The sequence below is a fragment of the Marmota flaviventris genome, chromosome 1 (assembly GCF_047511675.1).
Source record: "Marmota flaviventris isolate mMarFla1 chromosome 1, mMarFla1.hap1, whole genome shotgun sequence".
NCBI lineage: Eukaryota > Metazoa > Chordata > Mammalia > Rodentia > Sciuridae > Marmota > Marmota flaviventris.
Window position 1 is genome coordinate 122,550,497 of NC_092498.1, and position 20,361 is coordinate 122,570,857.

The 20,361-nt window shown below is 43.7% G+C and overlaps 1 protein-coding gene and 1 long non-coding RNA gene across 2 annotated transcripts in view; both read left to right on the forward strand.

Annotated features, from left to right (window-relative positions):
• Window positions 1–20,361, forward strand: part of LOC114084216 (immunoglobulin lambda-1 light chain-like) — an 878,674-nt gene that overhangs the window by 103,580 nt on the left and 754,733 nt on the right. The window lies entirely within an intron of this gene.
• On the forward strand, window positions 13,588–19,063 carry LOC114107648 (uncharacterized). Its single transcript, XR_003585353.2, has 3 exons — window positions 13,588–13,668; window positions 15,353–15,464; window positions 18,387–19,063. It is a non-coding gene; the product is annotated as an uncharacterized lncRNA (long non-coding RNA).

Consider the following 20,361-nt stretch of genomic DNA (forward strand, 5'->3'; position numbering starts at 1 on the left):
TACATCATCCATATAGTGAAATATTTGTAGTTCAGGATTTTGATTTCTAAGTGGCTGGATTACTTTGTTAACATAAATTTGACACATAGTTGGGCAGTTAGCCATCCCTTGAGGGAGTACTTTCCATTCATATCTCTGATCAGGACCTTCATGATTCAGTGCAGGGATAGTAAATGCAAAATGTGGACTATCCTCAGGATGAATTGAAATTGAAAAAAAAAACAACAATTTTTAATATCTATAACTAAAACATACCAGGTTTTTGGCAAAGCAGACAATTGAGGAATCCCCGATTGAGCAGGTCCTATAATAACCATCTCATTATTAATGGCTCTTAAATCTTGTAATAATCTCCATGTACCAGATTTCTTTTTGATGACAAAAATGGGAGTATTATGGGGAGATACAGAAGGTTGTATATGTCCTTCTGCTAATTGTTGTTTGACCAGGTCATGGGCTGCTTGTATCTTTTCTTTAGTCAGGGGCCACTGAGGAACCCATACTGGTCTTTCTGATTTCCAAGTAATTTTTATTGTCTCAGTGGCCCTTTCTGAAAATCCAACCCATGTCTGTCTGTTCCTTGATCTATTTGTATTGGTGCTGCTATACCTTGTTCTTGTTTTTCTAATCTTTTTCCTTTCCTAAAACCTTGTCTAGCCATAATAGTGGGTGCATTTTGATTGATGTTATTTGTTAATGTCAAACCTAATTGATCTAGGACATCTCGTCCCCATAAGTTTACAGGAAGATGATCCAATACATATGGCTGTATAGTTCCTTCACATCCTTCAGGATCCTTCCAATCTAATACCATTGCACTTCTATGGGGATTAGTCGCCACTCCTAGGCCTTGAAGCGTTTGAGTGGCTTGTTGTAATGGCCAATGTTTGGGCCATTCTTGATGAGAGATGATGCTAAGGTCTGCACCTGTATCCAGTATCCCATTAAATTCATGTCCTTAAATATTTAGTTTTAGCATGGGGCGAGAATCTAAATTTAAAGAAAACATAGCCCAATCTACATCTGTGGAGCCTAATCCCTTGGAACCTCTTTCTACAGTACGACTGGAAAATTTATCATGTAGGCTGGGTATTATTAGTAACTGTGCTATTCTATCTCCTGGTGAAATTACTGATATACCCTTTGGAGAACTGGCTATAATTTTTATTTCACCTTCATAATCGGGATCAATTACCCCAGGATTTATCATAAGTCCTTTTAGAGTAGAAGAGCTGCGTCCCAATAATAAGCCTACTGCTCCTTTGGGAAGAGGTCCTTTTACCCCTGTGGGAATGATTTGAACTCCCATCTCTGGAGTTAGTACTGCTCTGGCGGAGGCACAGATGTCCAACCCTGCACTCCCTCTGGTTTGTCTGATGAGGGATCTGATGGACAATGTGTCCTGGGCACTACCCTGATGGGGTTGCTGGGTTCCTCCAGTGCTCCGTATATTTGTGGTTTTGGGCCCTGGAGCACTGGGCCCCCCTGTCCATTTTTTGGCAATGGAGCCCGATGCCTTTCTCCACGATATCGTGGATAAACACCTGGTCCTTGTTCGTTTTTTAATAATGGAGTACCGTCTATGGTGGTTTGAGAATGGCATTCATTAGCCCAATGTCTCCCTCTATGGCATCGTGGGCAAATACCCAGTATTCTACTCCTTTGGTACCTAGTTTTGTTAAACCCTCCTCCTATGGGGCAATTCCTTTTAAAATGTCCTTTTTGTTCACAATTGTAGCATGTTCTTGGCCTGGCATCTAAAGCCTGTTTTACTGCAGCTGCCACGACTTGCTCTTGTTCATTAATGTCTCTACATAATTTAATATATGTGTTTAAATCTTTATATTTCCATGGTCTAATGATTTCTCTGCACCAATGATTCACTTGGTCATAAGCCAGTTGTTTCATTAATGGCATTGCTTGTTATGTATTCCCAAAAACTCTGGTAGCTGTTTGAATAAGCCTATCTACAAATTCAGCGTAAGATTCATTAGCTCCTTGTATTACCTTAGATAATTGACCTTGTAAACCTCCATGTCCTTGTAAAGTCTTCCATGCCCTAACGCCTCTGCAGCAATTTGTGCGTATATGCCAGGATCATATGCAATTTGTTGTGGCTGATCCTCATAAGGTCCCTTTCCTAACAACATATCTAGATTTCTCTGAGGATAACCAGCTGCTGCATTTCGCCTAGCTGTCTCCTTGCAAAATTCCTCATTGGCAACCTTCCATAACAGGTATTGCCCTCCATTTAGCACAGCTTTACACATATTAGCCCAATCTGCTGGTGTCATGTTCAAGTTGTTAATGGATTCGACCAAGCTTACAGTAGTGAAGGGTGCTTGAGGACCATAGGTTGTTACAGCCTCTTTTTGCTGCTTCACTGTTTTGAAATTTAAAGTATGGTGAATTCACTGTCCTCCTACCTCAAATACAGGGCATGTTAATATTTGAGATCCTGTCTCAGGACCCCAACTATCAACTGCGGGGGTTGGGGGCCTCCCAGCATATGGAGGTGGCCTTGTTAGTTGGACATTTACGTCCTCTGGTGATAGAAAGGTGTTAGTAGCAGTCTCCTGTAGAGGTGGCACTGTTGTTTGGACACTTACGCCCTCTAGTGATAGAAAGTTGTTAGTAGCAGTCTCCTTTTGTAACTTTCCCCCTAATGGCTTTTTCTGCTCTAAGCTTTCTTCCTCTATCTTTGTCTGAACTGAAGGCTTTGGACTAAGCAAACCAGATACGAATGTCCACAATGGCAATGTGCCAACTGGCAGAGTCTCCTTGCAAAATTCCTCATTGGCAACCTATGCCCTATGGTGATAGAAAGGTGTTAGTAGTAGTCTCCTGTTGTAACTTTTCCCCTGATGGCTTTTCTGTTCTAAACTTTCTTCCTCTGTCTGACTAGCTCGAGAGACCTTCTCTTTTACTTGAATCTTTTCCTCTGTCTGACTAACTTGAGAGACCTTCTAGTTTACTTGAATCAATATGTCTTCTCCTTCCTCTACCATTGTCTGAACTGAAGGCTTTGGACTAAGCAAAAGAGGTACGAACGTCCACAATGGCAATGTGCCAACTGGCAGAGTCCCTGGACTTTTCTATTCTATTCTTTTTAAATCTTCACCATGATGGTTCCATTGTGATGTATTTAACAACTCCTTCTTAAAAAGCCATGGGCTACATTTTCGTATTGTATCAAGATATGCCCTGACTGCCCTTGATTTTACTGGGATGCCTCCTTCCTCTAACAATTTACTTAACACTCTTTTGGTTTGTTTTTTAGTAATTTCTGATCCTATATTTCTACTATAATACAACCCAATAAGATGACGCCAAACAAAACCGAGACAGAATGAAACAAAAATGGAACAACACAAAATCATTATATCAGCCTTTCTATCCTCCTGAAATGTCCATCCATCCTTTCTCCCTATCTGTTCCTCAGATGCAAATAGTTTTTCCTCAGATGTGAGCGGTTTTTCTTCTGTCTCACTCATCTCCAGGGACAGGCAACTTAAAACAAAAGCGAAACAAAACAAAAGAAGAATCTTAAAATGGCTATCCATCCTCTCGCCCTGCCCTCAGGGGCGAGCAGTTTACCTTATCACTTACCCTCAGTCATTCCCTGTGCGGGCCACCAAATGCTGCAGTCTGGCTGGGCACAATTCAGGAGCCACTTGTCAAAAGAAACAAACTTTATTTTTAGAACCACACACGCCAAACAAAACAGCTCCTCAGGAAAAACCCTCAGAGTCCAACTGCCACCACCAGCTTCCCACAAGCCTCTCAACCTCCCCCACTCCTCCTGCTCTTGAGGCCAATTGGCTGGGTCACGTGGGTGGAGCCAAAAGTCCCCCAATGAGCAGCTCCGTAGTCTGAAAGGGCGGGGAAACAGCCCAATGAGCATCACCACAGAGGAGCCAATCAGCTAGAAGTTGCTGGGGCCACTGTGAGCCAATCATCATCTGGCAGTCTGAAAGGGTGGGGAAACAGCTCAATGAGCATCACTGCAGAGGAGCCAATCAGCTAGAAGTTGCTGGGGCCGCTGTGAGCCAATCATCAGCTGGCAGTCTGAAAGTTTTCTGGGGCCCCTTTGGCTGTGGTTCTCAACACTGGTGAACTGAGAGTTCCATGCCATGGTTGTATGTTGTACTACATGGTCAATGCTGGCTGCTTATCTTGGAAAAAAGTGTGTCTGGATTTTCAAGAAAGAGAGGAGACCAAGCACAGGCTCTGGTGGGTGGGACAGACTATTAGACTGCACACTAGGTGTGTCCAAAGCACAGCTTCAACCAGAAGATGGAAACACCTAGAGCAAAGGATGCATCATGTTCTCCCCTGAATTCCCAACATGGAAGCAGGTGGAGACCACATTGGGTTTGAATAAGCATTGGTGTGAATGGACTCCTGTCTGTGTCTGTGCTTCTCACCACTCACATTGACTCTGCACCTGCAGCTGACACTAAGAAGAGCCAGTTCCTGAGTCCAGTGTCACTTTGGGATCTGCCAATCCCAAAGGACCTGGAAACACTTTCATGACAACTTGCCACCCTACGAAATATGCAGTGATAACTCAGGTGGGTTCTAAACTTCCTCTACCAAATGAATCTGTCCATATTTTCCTGTGTAATGTGAGCTTCTCCTTTCTGGTCCTGAGAATGTAATATCCATAGGAAGAAGATGAATTTCCTCCCTTGGCCAAAGATCAAGAAAACCTGGGCCTGAGGGGGCAGGTTCTGAATCTGCACCTGGTCCAAGGATGCCCTGACATTCAGCAGCCATTTTAGAGTGGCCACTAGGGGGCAGATGAGAACTACCTGACAAAGCCCCATAAGCATGGACTGGGCCTGGGCTTCAGGAGTCAAAAGTGCAGGAGTGTTAGTTGTGACCACAACTTGAGATCTAGACTAAAAGGTGTCATATTTCTACAGTATCATCTTTGAAGCAAGTACACATTTTTTGTTCTTCATTTTTCTCATATCTAGGTCTTCTAGAATTGTCCTATTTGTTAGACATTTGCACTGAAAATCTTCCTGCTTTTCCTGACACCTCCTTCCCTCACCCACCTCATTTCATTGAGCTAAACTCTGGACCTTTCACACATTTCCTGAACACCAGCTCTCACCCTAGAAGGGGGATTTCACATACAGGAGGGCTAGTGACCATGACATGAGACCTGGAGGAAATGCTGGGTTTTTCTCCAGTATGGGGAAAAACATTGATGTACATGTTCATTGATGTCTGTGTCTCCCAGAAGGCCCTTCTCTTTGTAGAATCTCCCTGTTGATTTGGCAGAAGTCCAGGATTCCTCAGGCCACCATTCGTGCTGAAGCTCTGTAACTGTTAGTACTGCAGGGCAGGTATAGTAACTGCGTACAGCCATAAGGACATGTGAGGCAGAGAACCCAAGATCTGCATGAGGCCTTCACACCAAGGACAGGGAAATATTGTATGTCACTGGACCTTTAAGATACCAGGTACACTTATGGAAGAATTTGATTGACCCACCCAGCCTAGGAGCTGTATCTGGGACAGAATTTCATAGCTGATGAAACCTCTTATTGTCAACCTTACAGTTTGTTCTTATGACAAAGACAGACTCATCTTTATATAACAAGGTCAGCCCAGATTCCTTGCTAGAAAATAGCCTGGGATGGAGACATGGCCAAGAAGTTGGGACCAGAAAGTAAAGGAGCATTCTGTGAGCTGAGGGTAGTTCTCCAGAGATGCCCCTCCCACTCTCTGGCTCCCTGGGGATGAGACCTTCTCTGGACAACACATGGCTTCCTCCAGTAGCAGCCCTGAACTGGGATGATTTGCATAACAGGCAGCTGTCCCCAACAAGGAAATAAGAGAGGCCTAGGGGGAACACAGACCAGCCTGGGACTCAAGAAACCGCTACAGGGACACCATGACCTGGACAGCCCTTATCCTCAGCCTCCTGGCTCATTACACAGGTGCTGCCTCCAGGCTCCAATATAGACCCCAGCCAAAGGCTCTTGTATAACTAACCTGGCCTTAATTCTGAGCTCAGCAGTGCTCTGTCTGTGGTGGGCAAGATGCTCAGGACCTACTTCAGGATGAGACTTTAGGCTGAAATTCCAACACTGTGCTCTCTGGCTTGTGTGAGCCTGAGGAGGAAAGGGGTTGGGCTTGCTCATGATTTTGATGCCAGGGGATGCCCTTGGTTCCATAGATTTCCTGAAGCTCTTTCAGGCCAGGGGGAAACTGGGCATCTCATGGGAAGTGTGTGTTACCATTTAACCCCTCTCTTCTTTTATTTCCTTATAGCTCCTGTAGCCTCTTATGTGCTGACTCAGCCATCATCAGTATCGGTGACCCCAGGACAGACGGCCAGAATCACCTGTGGAGGAAACAACATTGGTAGTAAAAATGTGTACTGGTACCAGCAGAAGCCAGAACAGTCCCCATTACTCATCATCTACAGAGATAGCAATCGGCCCTCAGGGATCCCTGACCGATTCTCTGGCTCCAACTCTGGGAACACAGCCACCCTGACCATTGGCGGGGCCCAGGCTGGAGACGAGGCTGACTATTACTGTCAGGTGTGGGATGGTAATGCTGCTCACAGTGACACATGCAGACAGGGAAGTGAGACAAAAACCTGCCACCAGCCTGGCACCAAAGGCCTCTTTCTGCTCTGGCACCCTGATAGCAGAGAGCATGCCACATGCTGTGGAGTAAGGGTACTTCCATCCCTATCTAGATATTCCTGAGAGATGAAGGGAAGACACCTGCACCTCCCCAGGATGAGTTGATTCCACTGGAACCTGAGCATGTCATTCTTATTGACTTGATCTGCCAGTCCCATAGGCCACAGCAAGTTTTCAATTATACAAAACTGAATCTTAGTATTAGGAGAATTTCACTGTGGCAGGGTCTTATTTATAGTTACGAAGAGGAAGGTTGGGTTATGGTTCTAAGTTTGGAAGATGTGTCCTGGGGAGGTTCAAAGCACATTTGCCAAAGAGGATTTTGATGTGTATTCATGTAACTAGTGTTATACTAGGTAGGGTTGGTACAAATTAGACTTGGGGGATTTTGCTTTGGGTGTTAATTATTGAACTTCTATTTGATATGGTAGCTGTTTGTTCAGGTAAGAACTATTTCTTCAGTGAACCTAGCTGTTTACCTGAGAAATCAGTTTTCAGGAATGTCCCAAAGCAAAATATTGTAGTTTACTCCCTCATCCTCCTGAGCACAAATGTCTTGTGACCAACAGTGAAATTGACACTGGTCACCTTAGTCCTCAGCTCCAACAAACACTCTGCGAGATGAAAAGGACCAGTTGAGAGGAGAGCATGTGATAGTCCCATTAAAAAACAGACACACATGTCTTCAGGTATAGGGTAGGGAGGTATCGGGTCAACCATCTCAGTCCTATAGGACTTGTCTCCACTGGGATAGAAATGAATATGTGACAGTTCCCCAGTGGTGTCTTTCAAAGGGTTCCAGTTGTAGGAAATGTCCTTGACTGCCTGGGCTACTCTGAGGTCTAGCAGAGAGGAAAACCTGGCCATGCCTGCTCCAGTTCCTTTCCAACAGTGTCTTCAGGATCCTCCATCCCTCCGAAGCACCCTCTCATCATGCCTACCTTTAATCCATGATCTTTCCTCCCTCTGTCCCCTGCTCCAAGGCTTTCCTTCTGTAAGCCCAAGGTCCCACTTCTACTACATGTCAGATTCTGCCTAGTCCAGACCCAGGGACATAGCTAGAAGCTTCTGTCCCCATCAGCTTGAGAGAAGCCTTAGGGCACCATAGCAAACAACCATGGGATGATCAGTCTCATTCACAACTAAGTAGGTGCCAGAGGACTGACCTTAATTCACTGAAATCCACTCATTGGCTTCAGAAGCAGCCCAGTAAAACCTCCAGGAATCCCAAATCCATTCCAGTTTCTGATGGAATCTGAGGTCATCTTGGATGCCTCCTGCTGGCCACACTTCACTCCACCCAAACCTCCTACAATACTAAAGGTCCTCATTATCTGTGAATATTGAACCCTTTATCCTGCTTATTACTCATGTGAACTTAAGAATTGAGTGTATCAACACCTTGGTCAACACTTTGGTCATACAGGTGATTCTGCAACCTGTACAATCAGAAAAATGAGAAATTATACCCCATTTGATTCAAATCTATGAATTGTCAAGATCATTGTACTGTCATGTGTGACTAATAAAAAATAAAAATAAAAACAAAACACAACACCCATTTTTACATCAAAAGATGACTTTCCTTCATCGCTTTAATCCATGTATGCCTGCAAAAAAGTCCAATTTCACAAGAATAGATGCACTGACTTAAAATGTAGGGAGTGTTTCATATGAAGAATCTGATATTTGATGTTCCTTTGCTGAGTATTCTTCATAGAAACACTCTTTCTGCTTCTTATTGTCACATCCTCAAAGGTCAGGCCCTCTGTAAGGCCAGAACAAAGTGTACCTCAGTACCTCCCTGGTGTGGTGCTAGAGTCATTGGCTCCTTCTGGACAAGCTATGAAGCTGAAGTGAGTTGGGAAGGGACCTCTTCCTCCTACTTAGGGGACTCAGTGGTGCCAGATATGGGGCCTGGAAGATCTATTCACTCCAACCATTTCCCACTAGGCTGGACCCCTCTAAACTGCTTTGGAATCATCTAGAACTGCACCAACTTTAGTACCACTCACTGATCCATGAATTTCACCTGTCTGTTTCGAGATCAAGATCTCTGCTCAGCTATGGGCTCAAGAGGCTGAGCTCTAAGGCATCTCTGGCATGGTCTGGAATCCTCTGCTGCTCCTACTACAAATGTGACAAGCCAAGACCCTGTCCCTAGACTCATTCCCACAGGATTCTGAGCCTGGCCTGACCCTGATCTCAAGGCATGGAAGCAAATAGTGGTGAGCATCTTAGAATGAGATTTCTGTCTCCTGAAACTACATTTTCTGGGTTCTTATGAGAATCAGATTACCCCGGAAGAGGTGGCCATGAAAACCATGTCAGCCACTATTCACGAAACAGGGGAGAAGGCAAGAGAACATAGAGAATCAGCAGGAGCTGGATCAGCCATGCCCAGCATAGAAGCTTTCTCATTTCCCATGTTTGACAGTTGTAATCTGGGCACAGACCCATGGAAACCATCACCTGCAGGCTGATTTAGGCTCATGGTGCTGGCCAGGCCATGGAGGAGTGAGCATTGAGCTGTGTGGGACACAAAGTTTGCCTCCTAGATTGGCCTTCATGCCCTCACCTCTCCCCAGGTGACCTGGCCAAATTCTCCTCCATAGAGACCCAGACCTAAGTGTAGGATATCTGGGTCATTTTCCACAACTTTAAAATACTCTTCTCTGTTATCCTAGCAATTAAGTCTTCCTGGATCTCAACTATATCTACTTTGAAATGGGAAGACTTGAATGGAGCTTTATTTTTTTATCCAAATTAAATGACACAATAACAAAAAGTGTCTCATTAATTAAAAGAGACCCAGCCTGGATTTCACAGAGGGACACTATCCTTGGATTACTGTTCTTCAGGGCAAATGATTCTTTGGAAATATGGAAAATCTTCAAATATTCATTTTTCTGGGTGGTGGGAGCAGGCTTCTTGTGCAGAGAACAGAAAAGGAAGTTCCCAGTTAGAAAGTGAAAGCATACTGGGCTGATGAGCAAGTCCTCCAAATTGCACTGTAAAAGTGGTTCATGTAATAATAGTTTTAACAGAGGTGATAATGAGGAGGAGAAGGAGAAAGATGTTGATGGTGTTGGTGATATAAACATAGTTGGGCTGTGGTGCTAGAGCATCAGGAGTTCTGATGACATTGCTACTATTGCTATCAGATCAGGGAAAAGCATCAGTCTTGATTCTTATGTGTAATATAAAGGCACTAAATGTCCCTGAAGCGTGTCACAGAAGTTTTTCTGGAAAGGGCACTTTACAGAACATCTACAAGTTTATTCTGTAAGCTCTATTTTCCTATCACAATACAAGGCCCAGAGACAGCTTTTCATACTGTGACTCAGTTACAGGAATACACCAGCCTACCTCCCTGCACAACACAAATGCTGCCTATCTGTGCTGTGCTGTGCTGAGCAGGGTACAGCTGGCACAGAGTGAGGCAACACTCTGTCCACAAAATTGCAGGTGACAGAGGCTTTTGGTGTCATCTGGAGAGAAGCATCATTTCTTGGTCTCCTCTACCAACAGATGGCAGCAGAGGTGCTGCTAAGACAGAGGCTAGAACTGTCCAGAAGACACCAAGAGGGAGGCCAGCATGGGGATCCAGGAGAGGAAAGCAACGATCAGGCATTGATTTGGAAGTCAGGAGAGTCCATCCTATGCCCTGGGCTACTATGACCACAGTCTGAGGGTCAGAATCTCATTTAAATGAGCCCAGGATAGAGTACAGAACTCATCTGAGTAAGGAAGTGGAGGAATTTGTCCCTAGGTATCAGCCATTAGGGCCAAAAATCACTAAAGAGACCAAGATGAGATCCAGGTACCTCAGAAGGGAGCTCAGTGTAAACATGGGGCTTCTACACCCATGTCCTTCCTTCCATATGGCTCCATGGGTTCCCTGCCTAATCTTATGGTGACAAAGTTCACTATCCATATGTTGTCCCAGGTATTACCTACCCCTCCATGCTGGGAACTTTCAGAGATGCCTTCTGACTCATCCTTGGCCTCTCCTCCCATGTCCACTCACATTATCCTTTAAGGCTCTGTGATCATGTTCAGGTACATGTGCGGAAAGGAACACTTGGGCTCCTTCCTTGGATGGAGCATGAACAACCTCTTTGAGAAGACTCTGCAGAGTTCTCTGGAATCTCATGTGCCTTGGGGCCTTAGGTATGACCCTTTGGATAAGTGAAATGATCCTCTTTGCTGGAGGGACCCTTATCCACTCACCCTCCAGAGATCATCCATGTATAACTGTGACTCCCACAACCTTTAAAGACACCCTGGGGATTTCAGTTTTTTTCTCAAACAATTCTGGCTTCTGGAACTAGTAACAAGGTTAGGTAAATCATTTTGCAAAGAGAAAAAAGTAAGAATAATTTTTTGATGCCAGTTGCTAGTCTATTGTGGAAGGGGGCTGTCATAGGAAAGAGAGAATACCATGTTGAAATGAGACTGTAAGTTTGTGATAAGTCCACATATTCAGATGGTTCTTAACCAAACACAATGTGTTATATGAAATGATTTAGCAAGATTTCTAATAACAAAGTGCTATATTCTATTGAAATGACCAGGAATGAGCCAAACAGTTTCTAGAGTCAAAGAGAGGAGAGGAGGGGGAAGTCATGGATCAGTGGTTGACCTTCTGCTGTCATGTGGCCTCAACAGCCTCAGAGGGTTCCAGATCAGCCCATGTCCAGGATCCTGGAAGGCAAATAGCTCTGCTTAGCTGGGACCAGACAAACCATAGCACAAAGAAAATAGGAAGATGGTTACTGGTCAAAATATGGAAGGTTACTGTGGTAGGTGGCCTTGGTGTGTAAGGCTGAATTTCTGCCATGAACAGCTGGGGGGGAGTTGGGGCTCTCTTTCCTCTTTATTCTTCTGTACTACCCAAATAGCTGGTTAGAATTTTAACCACAAACACTCAGTGAAGAAAGAATTTTCATAATAACCAAACACTTACTGTACCAAAGGACCTCAGAGAGACCTTGGTGAGATCAGCTGGCTGTAGATTTCAAAACACAAAGATTTGGGACATTACATACATCTAAATCCCAATCTTTTTTTACCTTCTCTGTATAAGGGATCTGCCTGTGTCTTGTTCCTAGGAGCAGCCCTCAAAATGCACTAAGCTGAGTCTGATTCAAATACTATGCTCAACCCAGACATAGTCTAAGTGGGGCTACTTAGAATGGATCCTTCATCCCGAGACCCTGTCTCCTCTCTTGCAGGATCTTTGGCCTCCTAAGTGCTCACATAAATGTCTTCAGTTTCAGTGGTCCTGGAACAGACAGCCATAATTCCCTTCTCTGGAGATGCACTGCCCAAAGAATACATTCATTGGAACTAGCTTAAGCCAGATCAGACCCGAGCTTAAATGATATACAGAGTGAGCAGCCCTCAGAGATACCTGAGAGATATGTTGACTCTAAGTAGGGGACAATAGCCACCCTGTCTGTCAACACAGCAGAAGCCAAGGATGTGGCTATTATTGTTAGTCATGGGACAACAGTGGTACACATCTCACAGACACACACAGGTGGGAAGTAAGATACAAACTCCTTCTCTGTCAGTGTCACTTTCTTCCAGCACCAGAAGGACTAGAAACAAAGTCTGGCTCATCTCACACAGATTGGACGAAAGTTCTTAAAGCATTGGTAATTGTGTTTCTAGTCTTTCAGAGCTAAGGTCATCCTCCCAGCCCTAGGTTCTCACAGATAGCATTAACCAAGAGAGACAGCTAGAGAAGTATTGACACTCATCACAGAGTTGGCTTAATTCTACAGGGAGTCATCCCGTTTGTGTTACTGAGAACCAGGGCCAGGAACCTGACACATAAAACCCTCTAAGCAGAACAGTCAGCTGTTAGGATGACCTTTCATTTGACTAATACACAGACTCCTCATAGTTCCAGAAGTTCTTGTTGGTAAGATGCCATGGAAGAAGCAGAGAAAATATCCCTTTCCCTGCCACAGAACTGAGGGAGAATAGTGCACTTGAAAAAGGAAGAGAGACTTCTGACAAGAGGGTCCATGAGGCCTCGGATGAGGGAGGGAGGAGAAGATGGGTGGGGAGGCAAGGGATGGAGGGGATGAAAGGACAGCTCTGAGTCTCCTGGCAGTACTCTTGATCAGCTTTCTCTCCTTGGGGAACATAGGCGAGATCTCTTAATCTCTGAATGATGGTTCCTTCATCAGAATACAGGGGAACAGTTTATGTCCAAGCATAAAGCTATTGTTGGGTTATTGCAAATGTCTGCCCAAAGGGTCTTAAAAGACACTTGTCAAAAAGACTGCCATATACTAAGGGTTCATAATTGGTAATTCTGCATGAACTAATGATGCACTTTGGGTGCCATCTGTCCTGTGTGCAGCAGTGGGCATTGTGAGACTTGAGATGGGAACTCCTAGAAATGTTCCAGTGCAGAGGGCATAATTTATTTTCTTTTAAGGATGCTGCTACCAGGTGAACTGCTCTCTCCACCTCTGACATCCACATGGCCCTTCTTCTTCTTTTTTTTTTATGATACTGGGGTTTGAACCCAGGGCCACTTAACCTCTGTGCCAAATCCCCAGCTGTTTGATACTTTATTTGGAGAGAGTGTCTCATTGACATGCTTATGGCCCTGCTCATTTGCTGAGACTGGCATTGAATTCACAATGCTCCTGCCTCAGCCTCCAGTGATGCTGGGATTACAGGCATGTGCCACTGCACCAGGACCCAGTGAGGCCCTTCTTCTGAATTTAGGATATTACCAGCACAGAGCCATTAAGCTCAGAGCTCAGACACAAATGCACACAAATATGCTGGGGAAGAGAAGAACCAATTTGCATGCAATGCTCCTCCTTTCTCTAGCTACAAGAAGACAAGATAAAAGGGAGCGTTACCTAATCTAGGCCCAGCTGGGCAGCCTCAAGTCAGAGCATTTGGTAGCACCTACCCACTATGGAGTGGCTTCACTTTTACCTCCTGCTCCTTGTTTTCTCCACAGGTAAGAGCATCCCAAAGCAATCTGGGGACCCTCTCTGTATTTCCCTCCAAAGATCCCAAGGGGAGGTATTTCCATTCTTTTAAGCACTCAGTATCACCATGTCTTTGGGCCCTTCCTGTGCTGACCCACTTACCATCTGCATCTGCCTCCCTGGGAGCCTCAGCCACACTCACCTGCACCCTGAGCAGTGAGCACAGCAACTACTTAATTTTCTGGTATCTTAAGAGGCTGGGGAACAGCCCCCAGTATATAATGAAGGTGAACAGTGATGGCAGCCACAGCAAGGGGACTGGGATCTCTTATTGCTTCACAGGCTCTAGTTCTGGGGCTAATCATTACTTAATAATTGCCAACATCCAGCCTGAGTATGAGGCTGATTATTATTGTGGAGAGAGTCATACAATTGATGGCCAGAGTGAGTAGGCCACAGTGACACAAGGGAAGGAGAAGTGGAGGCAAAACCTCTGTGTCTCCCCTCTTCCTCCTCAGTGACTTGGAGTTATAGCCCCATGTCCCTCTCCGGAACCCTGAGTCCTGTGACTTTTCTCCTTGCAAACTCCTGTATTCTGTAACTCTGCTTCAAGGACATTCCTAAGGAGAGACAACTTGGGTCATAATTGGGGTCATTTTGACAACATAATGTTAGGTTTTGTTCACCACCAGCCAGTGGGGACAATTCTGTGAGAGATGAGACCAGCCCAAGGAAAAATTTTCCTTGGGAAAATGGCTGAGCTGAGATGTTCCTGTGTCCCAGACTACCATTAGGCCTTAAGATCCATCTGTTGAAGGGACCCTGATAAAGGTTTCCATTGGTGAAAATCAAGGTTGGCTGTGAGTATGGCAGTGCCTGGTCACCACTGAGTGCAGCAGGATCCTGTCAAAACTGAGGATTGCAAACCAAGAAATGATAAATAAGGTTAACCTTAAATTAAAGATTATATTCAGTTACAGAATGGATTTGCAAACTGAGAGATACAGTTTCTGTTAGAAATCAAACAATGGAACCATCAAGGTAAAGGCAGACTGGGGTTTATAAAAGGGGGCGGGATCAACAGATGAAGCAACTTGTTTTGAATGACCCAGATCATTACAAATACAAGGTTCGTTTGGAAGACTTTGGATTTGTTATGAGGTTATGTTGTTATGAAGTTCCTTATGCTTTGTTGTTATGGGGACCTCATAGGTGGATTACAGTAAGCTGTACATCTTTTAAGAAATTATATCAGCACAAGTCTTGGGAATAGAATCTGTCAGAATCAGTAGTCTTGTGAGCACAATTTTTCCCCCAAAAAATGTTATTTACCAAGACACTCAATCAAATGTTTTCATCTATAAATAAAAGGGCAATCTGTCAAATTTTGACCTCTGAGTCCCACACTTCTCAAAAGCCCTTGATTTTAAGTAAAGAGATTCTAGAACTTAAATGCTAACCAAAAGAAGCTGTTGAGGAAGTCTGCTGCTTTCTGGATGCAGCTGTAGCTTCCCAGCTCCTCCCTGAATATAGAGGGTCAATTTCAGACAGTCAAATTGCTCCCCTCTCCTGCTACCATTCACACATAAGAAGCAAGGAGAGGACAGTGGCAGAGGCAGCAGCAGGTGAGTTGGGGGGTGGGGATATTCAATCTTTGGGAAAATCATGAGGGAAAGGGAATTCTGATTGGTTTCCTTTCTATGTGTGCTGCAGTGAGGATGGATTCAGACGTTTCAGGCTTGTGAGTTCCTCCTTTGGAAGAGCTGGGAGATGGACTTCAGAAAGAGACACTCTTTCCCCATCTCTTTAACACAACCTGAAACAGGTGATGGGAACCTTCTCTTCTTTTCCCTGAGAACTTGATGTCCTGAGAAGGGGGAGGTTTTATGAGCCTAGGATAGTAGTACCCTAGAGATAAATATCCTCACATGGCCCAAGTTCACCCATCTCTCATATCAGCACACCATGGAATCCTGGGAATATGAAGGGAGGTTTTAATAAATGCCAGAAAGAGAAGTCCCAACTCTCCAGGGGGAAGGATTGCTGAATTCAAGTACAACCTAGAGTAACTCACAGCACAGTTTCAGCTGTGATGGCTATGGCTTCCTGAGAGACTCGTGTTATCACTCCACCAAAAACATCTTCTCTAGGGCTTGAACAAAGCTGCCACATAGCCTGTATTTCCCTTCACAGTACCTTAGTTAATGGTTTTAGGAATTAACTTTCAGGGTACTTACATAAGGACAAATTGTTAGGGGGAAAATTTTTAAACAGTAAACACAGAACTTACCTCTAGCTCCATTATGTCTCTATTAGTACTGACATCTCATGGAAATGGGGACACACATGAAAGAAAATCATACTCTGCTCAAAAAGTACTGAAGATCACACTTGCATATAATAGTTAGAGATTCTTTACACAAGTAATGAGAAATTAAGTCAGATAGACTCTTAATGGGGAAATTCCTTATTCCTAGACAATCCTTCATGTTTTCCCTCAGGACAAAGATCACAAAAAGGCTGCTCTAGTTGATTAAAATCTAGAGTATTTATGCTGGCAGATTTTGAGCAGCAAAAGGGTGCAGATTTGGCCACCCCCCTAGTCCCTGAGCCACCCAGGGATTGATTTGTGCAGTGCCCCCATAGGCAGAGTGATGAACTGATGGGCAGCAAAAAACTGTGTATTCACCATATATATATACCCTTGCTGAGCCTACATGTGTTTCCTTGCTTAGTCAAAGTGATTGTTGTCAGTCTTGGATTTTCTAGGTCTTGCTTATTGTTCTATTTTAGGCATTTTGGGCACTTATGATTCATTCTTCTGGCTCCCTGTGGCTCAGATCTAACTATGAAGAAGTTGTCTGTGATCTGGTACACATCCAGGCTCCCTGTTTCCCCAAAGTCTACCCATTTGGCCTGAAACTGTCACTATTCATAAACAACTGGGCATCCTGCATTAACAAGTGTCCCACTTTCTTCTGCTCCACTCCATGATCTAAGTTTAATGCCAGACTTTGCATATTCTCATTCTCCAGAAGCTCCCTCACCTTCCACTCTACCTGGACTGTTTCTCTCTTAGGGACAGCTACCAAATTTTCTTCTATGAATTCTTATTGTGGTGCATACTGAGAATTACTTATTAACTTGTGTAGACTTAATTGAGTTTGTTTGTTTTGCAGTCTAATCATTGAACTCCAGGGATTCTACCACTAAGCTATATTTATAGCTCCATTTTCTTTTTCCTGAATTTTGACAAAGGGTAACATTAGTTGCCCAGGGTGGCCTTGAACTTGTGATCTTCCTGCTTCAACTTCCTGAGTACCTGGGATTAGAACATGAGCATCTATACCTGGCTGAACATTTTTCCCCCATTTTTTAGATTTTCCCCAGCAAAGGAAAAAAAAACTTAATTATACTTAACACTTACATGAAGAGATCCTTGAGTTTCCAGACTGCTAGAACTTTCTTCTAGATAACCATTTCTATCACAATGTGACCTGGTCCTGGCCATGGGTGCACACTAGAGATACCTAGGCAAAACTTACCAAGGGCCCCAAGAGCTCACAAAGAAAGACAGAAACATACCACATTTCAAGTACCTTTAAACACTCCAGGTTCATTTGGCAATGCAGGGATTTTACCCTAGCTCTCCACTGCAGCTGTGTGATCTTGGATACGATCCTGCACTGTGTAAGACTCTTTCTGCACATGTAGTAGTATTGGGAGAGTTGCCACATTCAGTTCTGTGAAAAAAAAAAAAACATTTAAAATGCAGCTAAAACTGACTTGATATCTGGACTGTGCTGGAAAACATTTATAAACAGGACACCCTTGCAGGCTCAGACCACAATTAATCACCTTCCTCCTGAGGCAGGATGAATTACAGGAATGCCTGGGATTCATGCCAGGATAATTTAAAAGTTAGCACTGTGTCTTTCAAGCTACCTGTTGAATAGAACCAGGATCATACCATGGGCAGAGTTTCAGACTAAGTTGAAAATTCAGAGACCCTCACCTCTGACCTCTGCATGGTGAGGACAGCATAAGGGCAAGGCCAGGAGAGAGTGCAAGGGTGAGATGCCACTTAGGCAATGAAACCAGCTAGTGAAGCACTTCCCCTGGGCTGCAATTCAGTCTGCAACTTTACTTCTCCCCTCTATTCATCAGAGGCTGAGACCTGATACTCTACAAAACTCCTCCAGCAGCTGAGTTCAGACTGATTTGCTTTTTGGGTAGCATTTCTCAGATAGGCACAGGAGAAGCCTGAGATGAAGCCAGCGTGGTCTAGGACTCAGCAAGTGATATCTATGGAGGCTCAACATGGCATGGACCCAACTTTTCCTGAGCTCCAGGATCAATGAACAAGGTGCTTTTAAAAAAAACCCTACTCTCCCACACAGCCACGAGTTCTGGTACTGCCTGGTCCTGATTCTGAGCTCAGCAGGTCCCTGTCTTTGGTAAGCAGGATGCTCAGGAACCTGGTGCAGGATGGGAAGATGCAATTCTGAAATCCCCATGCTATGCTCCCAGGTTTGTGTGAGTCTAAGGGATACAACTGCCAGGAATCTAGCACATGTTTACTCAGGTATTGAAAAGCTCAATCTTCAAATGAAGCCCATGAATCAGTGGTGCTGAGATTCTTGGGCACTGTAGGCACAGAGATCCATGGAACTCAATGAGACCTTGGAGAGGGAACTGTTGGGAATGTTAATTCTTATGTCTACAACACTCTTTTTTCTCCTTGCAGGCCCTGTAGCATTTGAGGAAGTGAATCAACAATTCTCCATTTAAGTGGACCCACAGCAGACAGCCAGGATCACCTATGGGGACAACAGCATTGGCAGCTCTGCTGTGAATTGGTTTCAGCACGAATGAGACCAGACCCAAAGATGATCATCTATGGTGATAGTGTAACATGACTTCATGCTTTGAATATATCCCTTGATGCTCTTCCTGTGCATTAAAAAAAAAAAAAATAACTGTGGGAAACCAACCTTACATGTGACTGAGTCACACTCCCCGACTGGGTGCTGAGGTGCTAAGTCACAGAAATGTGGCAGAGCTTTCCCCACCCTTCTTGGATTTGAGGGTTGATGTCTCGTGCATGGGTGTGTCTTGCTACAGCCCCATGGGTGAAGCTACGCTCACCTGTTCCTTTGTAATATAACCCCTTGCCCTGTGTAGGATAGAATCTTCCATGGAAGTGCCTTGTGTGTGTCTCCTTCTCTTACTGTGCCCTTGGGTGTGGCCTACCCAGGTGTCAGTCAACCTGCTGACAGTGGACATCATGAAGATAGACTCAGCCCCCCTGAAACCTGATGCCTTTCCTCATTTGAATAGCTTCTCCTTAATAAAAGGGGTCAGCGCATGCTCTGGCTCTCTCTCTTCCTGCAGACCCTTAAGGTCAAAGGAGCCGTCACAGCGACCCCAAAGAAAAAGGTATTTGTGTCTCTTGTGTGGTTATTTCGTGCAGCCCAATTAGCCCAGTTTAACTGGAGTGACCCCTCAGCCTTTTAGTCACAAGAACAGAAACCCGGCAACTAACAATGTTTTCCTTTCTCTTCTGGGTCTCCTCCTCCCTAATCATGGAGAAATCAAGATTATCCTTCTTTCCCTGATAAGCTAAGTTATGTATTCTTTTGCTCACAGATTTCAGAAATGAGGAAATACAGGATATAAGGCTGACACCTAAATATCTAAGAAATAGCTGTCCTTCAAGTCTACTAATTAATTATGATTCCTGACTGGCCATAGCTGAAGTGTAACCTTTGTATCCTCTCTCAAATTCCACTGGAATCTAACCTGCAATAAAGTGGGTGGGGAGTAGAAGTTCAGTGGAGTAGTCAATGAGGATTGGAAGAGAGCTGCATGGAAAAAGGAAAGAGAGTGGAATGAATCTGACATTATATATATATATATATATATATATATATATATATATATATATATATCACATTAAATCTCAATAACAACTTAATCCATGAGAAATTAATAAAAAATAACTATAGGTATATGAAAGATTGATAGTGGGAAGGAATCATGATGTGGGGAAAGGGAAGGAGAAGAAGAGGTACTAGTACAGCATGATATATTCCATGTATTTATTGTTATGTCAACATGGATTCTACTGTCATGTAGAACTAAATTATATTTATTTTTGTAGAAAAAAAAGGACACTGCCAAAGTATTCTCTATAGTGACTGTAATATTTTCTTTTTAAATTTTTTTCAGCAATAAGTGAGTATTTCAGATCATTTCATTCTCTTCAGAGTTTATCTTTGTCTAGGAATGTTAACTTCCTAAAACCACTTTTGCAAAATTTTTGAATCATTTGATATCCCCACCAGATTGTAGGGCAATTTCAGTTCCACAATATGCTTGCTGGCACTTCTTTTCATAAATTTTAATAATTCTAATAAGTGTACAGTGGAATCTCACCATACTTTTATTTTGTATTTCTCTAAAGATGAATTATATCAAGCATTTCTTATGTTTTTGCCATCCATGTATCCTTTCTTGTCCATTAAAAAATGTAGCTGTTTGTTATATTATTGAATTTTGAGAAGACTTAATACATTCTACCTGCAAATCTTGAGCAGCTAGGTGACTAGAAAATATTCAGCCCTAATCTCTGTCTTCATTTTCAATGTATTTAATGGCATTGTTTTAAGAGTACCTCTTCATTTTGAAAAGGTTGAAATTTTAAAAAATATTCCTTGTAT